At 38.0% G+C, this 6,287-nt stretch overlaps 1 pseudogene; it reads left to right on the forward strand.

Moving 5' to 3' along the window:
• Positions 1–3,690: 3,690 nt before the first annotated feature.
• DDX3P3 (DEAD-box helicase 3 pseudogene 3) lies at positions 3,691–5,679 on the forward strand (annotated as a pseudogene).
• The last annotated feature ends 608 nt before the right edge of the window (positions 5,680–6,287 follow it).

Here is a 6,287-nt window from a genome sequence, read left to right on the forward strand (position 1 = left end):
GGAGGTAGGCTTTGTTAGTAACGGGAGGGTGAGATGTCCCCTGGTTCCTGCAGAAGGATTGGATTGCTTTGCTTGAGTAATCGTGTGGGTTGGCAGGGAGATGAAACCTGTTAGGTTGAGGACAGGGTAGAATGCAACAGCTGACAGAAGAACTAGCTGGGCAGAGAACCTTTCTTACTGAGTAAGGGTGTATCTGGCAACAGCAAGAGAACTCACAGATAGGTCTTTCAGGCCCTGCGAAGTTAAAAAATGTCAAGGTAGCACTTGAAATTTTAGGTCTTACCCTACATCGGGGAAATTAAGGTCGCTTTGGCCATGTTACATTTGAGATGACTGTGTAAAGACTGCATCCAAGTGGAGACATCATGTTGTATATATAAGTCTGAAACTGTGAGAGGTCAGAACTGGAGGTAAAGATTTAGGAGATAAGGACATTTAACATCATGGGACTGAGTAGAAGAATGTGTAGATAGAGAAGAGAAAAGGGTTGAGCTTTAGATGCATTTCAACATTGAGAGTTGGAGCAGAGGAAAGGGAGCATCAAGGAGACTTGGAAGAGTAGCTATTGAGGTAGGAAGAAAACCAGGAAGGCAAAGTGTTATGAGCTGAGAGAAGCATTTCAAGAAGGAAGTGATTATCTCTGACAAATGCTGCTGAGTTGTCATAGAAGATAAGTAATCATCAGACTTACAACGTGATAACCTTGACAAGAGAGTCTCTGTAGAGTTGTGGGAAATTGGAGGTTCTTGGTAGGTACTTATTTATAGTTAGTTGAAACTAGTGGTGTCTGCTGGTCTGTAGCCTCTAGTTACTGTTTTCTGTTAATTGCACTATGTAAAAAATAATCTCCTATGGAATCAAAGGCAAACTGATAAGCATGGAATTCCGTAGAAAATTGGCCTCATCTCCCTTTCACAGGACAATGTAAGATTTTGTGAGCTGTTTTCTATCCAATAGTGCAATTGCTTATGGTTGTAGGCAGAAGTATAACAGGCACCCCATGGCCTGCCTTTCTGTCATGGCACACTCCATGATTGGTCATACTGGGGACTTGCTAACCTTTTAGTTTCACAAACAAGACAAGCTTCCACCTTAGAACACTGGCACATACTTTTCTCCCTGTCTAAAAACATAATCTCTTTCCTTCTGGATAATCTCAACCTTAGGATCACCTTAGGTTTCTTCTTAAATGTCACTTTCTCAGGAAAGTCTCCTGGTCTCATAAATTGGCTTATGCTTCTCTGCAATGCACTCATACGCTGATTTTTCCCTTTACAACTCTTCAATGAATCTTCATTCCATGTTCATGTAATTATCTGAGTACTGTCTCCTTTACTCGACTATAAATTCTATGAAGTCCTCTTCTCAGTATATTTTATTCTTCATGGTATTTCCGGTGCTTGGCACAAGCCTTAGTGTAAAGGGAGTGAACAATAAATAGTAAAAATAAAATAATAATAAATACCAGATGATTTTTTTTGAGGGAGGTGGCAGATAATTTATTAATTCTTTTTTTCTTCTTTTTTATTTTTATTTTGTTACAGATGAAAAAATTTACTTTAGAATGTTTACTATTGTTCTATTTTTCCTTTGATTTTCTCTTCTTAGTCATAAGTGGAAATGGAAGGGATTCATTCAAAGGTAGGGATAAGGACAAAATCCATTTCAATTAAAAAAATTACATTATGTATAGGATAAGATTATTGAAATGGAAATTATTCTGTTTAAAGTATTAGTATTGTTTAACTCACTTGCTTCTGTGCTCAACTTCACTGTTTAAAAAACCTCATCGAACATCAAACTATAATATCTACATAAAAATATTTTATTTCAGGAAAGCTACACCAGTTTATATACAGTTTCATAGCAAAATTTTTCTACTTTTGTTACTTTTGCACTGCATATACTTTAAAAATATTAAGATATTTTGTTAATGGAATAACGCTTCAAAGTTCTTTTTGTCGTTCCGTGGTCTTGAGTATTAGTAATTACTTACCAGCCCTAGACAATGTTCTGAGATAGGGGATTGTCTATACTCCATACACAATCTTCATTTCAACTGCGCAGCTCACTCTGAACTTGGTGTCACTCAGTTCTTGATCTTTATATCTTCACTCCCTGTACCTCAAGCCCTTTATCTCTCTGCTCATACTTGACCCTTATTATTTCTCACATTTCCCTCTCTGAACTGAAGGGGTAAGTCTCAGGCATGAAGTGAGCAAATTGCTTTAAAAATTGTGGTAATAAAACAAAGTTGAATATTTTATCAAAAGCCTTCCTGAAATAAAAATGACTGCATTAGTATTGCTGGGTCAAAATGTTATGTACCCAATAGCTCCAATAACTTGTGTATATAGTGGAAATTTAAAAAAAAATTTTTTTCGTTGCTAATAATGGTTCAGGAAACACGCTACACACCAAGTTTGATCTGATTTATATATATATATATATATATATATATATATATATATATATATAAAGAAAATGACTATATAATAATACTTATTCTTTCATATGTTCTCAAATTTGTCTTTCTATGTAGGAAGACAATATACTAGTTAATCAGTATTCTGATATTTTCTCCAGTTTCTTGGGAACTTTGTTAATATTAGTTAACTATCTTAATTTGGAATCAATACTGGGACACCCTAAGGCTTAGAATAAGAACCAGAACTGGGGTTAATTCATCGTGGTAACCAGGCTTCATACAATGTCTAAGCATTCATCTAATAAGCCTCTTCTCTGAAAACACTATGTGCTTTAAAATACTTAGAGGTGGGCCAGGTGGTGGCTTATGCTTGTAATCCCAGCACTTTGGGAGGCCAAGGCAGGTGGATCACGAGGTCAAGAGATCAAGACTATCCTGGTTAACACAGTGAAACTGTGTCTCTACTAAAAATACAAAAAAATTAGCCAGGCATGGTGGCAGGTACCTGTAGTCCCAGCTACTCAGGAGGCTGAGGCAGGAGAATGGCATGAACCTGGGAGGCAGAGCTTGCAATGAGCCGAGATCATGCCACTGCACTCCAGTATGGGCGACAGAGCGAGACTCCATCTTAAACAAAACAAAACAAAACAAAACAAAACACTTATAGGTAGTAGTTCATCTACTTCAAAACTACTACATGAGATGGATAATATCTACGCTTTAAAGAGTAAAACATCAGAATGCGAAACAATTGTTTGTTTCCTAGGGTTGTTATGACAGTCATAGTTGGATAAACATAACATTTACTTCAAGTTCATGTGGCTGGATCTCAGAAACTACTAGTTAAAGCCATGGGTAGGCTCTAGAGTCAAACTACCTGGATGCAAAGCTTAGTAGCAAACTGTAGTTTGGGCAAGATGCTTAAAATTTCTGTTCTAATTTCTTCATTTATAAGATTGAGATAATACTCTAATTCATTAAGTTGTGTTTGATAAGCCATGTATGACTTTCAAAATACTGACTAAATGCTTAAGTTGGTAACATGAGGTGTGAGGCTGATTAAAGATAATAAATTATATTTGACAAAATAAATGTTAACTTTTAACAACTCTTACTAAAATGAACATAGATTTTTTGCCTTCTTACACATATTTTCTGTTAAAGATAGATAAAATAGAGCCACAGTTCTTTCGTGAGAGGGCCTTCGTGGTGAAACAAACATATTAGCTCAGCAACGGAAGACTCCTGGATACTCTTCAGGGATGAGTCATGTGGTGATGGAAAATGCGCTTTGGCTGGAGCAGCAGTTTTCTGGCCTAGACGTGGCCTCTTCAGATAATCAGAATGGGGGAAGTACAGCCAGCAAAGGGCACTATATCCCTCTTTATTAAGGAAAAGAGCAGCTACTAAAGGATTCTACCATAAAGACAGTTTAGGGTGGTGTTCTAGCAAAGATAAGGATGCATAGAGCAGTTTTGAATCTCCTAATGATTCAAGTGCTAATTCTAGCTTCTTCAGTGATCATGGAAGTGGATCGAGGGGAAGGTTTGATAATCATGGATGGAGTGATCATGATGGCACTGACAGTCATGGTGACAGAAGTGGTTTTGGCAATTTAGAACATGGTGGGAACAGTCACTGGTGTGACAAATAAGATGAAGAGGACTGGTCAAAACCACTCCCCCCAAGTGAATGTTTGGAACAGGAACTCTTTTCTGGAGGCAACGCTGGGATTAATTTTGAGAAATATGGTGACATTCTAGTTGAGGCAACAGGCAGCAATTGTCCTCCACATGTTGAAAGTTTCAGTGATGTTGAGATGGGAGAAACTATCATGGGAAACATGGAAGTTACTCATTATACTCGCCTGACTCTAGTGCAAAAGCATGCTCTTACTATTATAAAAGAGAAAAGAGACTCGATGGCTTGTGCCCAAACAGAGTCTGGAAAACTGCAGCATTTCTCTTGCCTATCTTGAGTCAGATGTATTCAGATGGTCCAAAGAAGGCTTTGGGGGCCATGAAGGAAAATTAAAGGTGGGGACGCAGCAAATAATACCCAATCTTCTTGGTATTAGCACCAAGAAGAGAATTGGCAGTACAGATCAATGAGAAAGCAGGAAAATTTTCATACTGATCTGGAGTTCCTCCTTGCATGATTTATAGTGGTGCCGATATTGTTCAGCAGATTTGAGTCTTAGAAGGTGGATGGCACTTGTTAGTAGCCACTCCAGGATATCTAGTGGATATGATGGAAAGAGGGAAGATTGGATTAAACTTTTGCAAATACTTCGTGTTAGAAGAAGCTGATCAGATGTTGGATATGGGGTTTGAGCCTCAGGTACATAGAAAAGTTGAACAAGATACTATGCCTCTAAAGGGTGTCCACCACACTATGATGTTTAGTGCTACTTTACCTAAGGAAATACAGATGCTGGCTCATGACTTCTTCGATGAATATATTAGTATCTTCTTAGCTCTATGCAGGAGTTGGCTGTACCTCTGAGAACATCACAAAGAAAGCAGTTTGGGTGGAAGAATCAGACAAACAGTTGTTTCTGCTTGACCTCCTAAGACATCCACTTGATCCTAGGCAAGTATGCACTAACCTTAGTGTTTGTGGAGACCAAAAAGGGTTTTTATTCTTTAGAGAATGTCTTATACCATGAAGGATAGTCACGTACCATTATCTATGGACACCATTCTCAGAGGGATAGGGAAGAGGCTCTTCACCAGTTACCCTCAGGAAAAAGCCCAATGCTAGTGGCTACAGCAGTAGCAGCAAGAGGACTGAACATTTCAAATGTGAAACATGTTATCAATTTTGATTTGCCAAATGATATTGAAGAATATGTATATGGCATTGGCCATACAAGACATGTAGGAAACCTTGGCCTGGCCACCTCATTCTTTAATGAGAGGAATATAAATATCACGAAGGATTTGTTGCATCTTCTTCTTGTTGAAACTAAACAAGAAGTGCCATCTTGGTTAGAAAATATGGTTTATGAACACCACTACCAGGGTAGTAATTGTGGACGTTCTAAGAGTAGCAGATTTAGTGGAGGATTTGGTGCCAGAGACTACTGACAAAATAGTGGTGCCAGCAGTTCCAGCTTCAGCAGCAGCCACACAAGCAGCAGAAGATTTGGTGGAGGTGGCTATGGAGGCTTTTGCAACACTAATAGATATGGAGGAAATTATAACTCCCAGGGGATTGACTGGTGGGTAACTGAGCCTGCTTTGCAGTAGGTCACCCTGCCAAACAAGTTAATATGGAAACCATATGTAACTTAGCCGGATGATACCTTGTATAGCTTAGAGAACTCACACTATATTACCAGCTGTGATGCTCCACTATTTTTTTTTAAGGGAGCTCAAGGTTCTACAAGAAGAAATGAAAAGAACAATTAACAACTTTGTTCGGAAGGTGGTTTGAAGACTCAATTGCCATTGTTTGGATTAATTCCCCTCCTGTTTACCTCCATCCCAAATTGCAATTATAATTTTGTGACTGAGGATTATTTGTTTGTTAATGTTAACTTTAGATAACTTTTTATTTTGATGTCCTGTTGGCTCAATATATCAACTGTTTTGACAAAATTACTGAACTTAGGCTAAAGTCAAACCTTGGGATACAGGTATGATACAACTTAACCGGAGCCATCGATTCATCCAAAAATACTTTAAGGATAAACCTATTTGGTAGCCTGCATTAGGACTTTTTAATACTTGAAAATTGGAGGAAAACAAACAACAAATGTTGTAGAGCATATTGATGAAATTAGTTTCCAGTGTGGCAAACTGTAGTAAGTTAAAGTTCTGATTTGCTCACTGTATCCTGGATAGGTATTTGTAAC

This window comes from Chlorocebus sabaeus, chromosome 7 (genome assembly GCF_047675955.1).
Source record: "Chlorocebus sabaeus isolate Y175 chromosome 7, mChlSab1.0.hap1, whole genome shotgun sequence".
Taxonomy (NCBI): domain Eukaryota; kingdom Metazoa; phylum Chordata; class Mammalia; order Primates; family Cercopithecidae; genus Chlorocebus; species Chlorocebus sabaeus.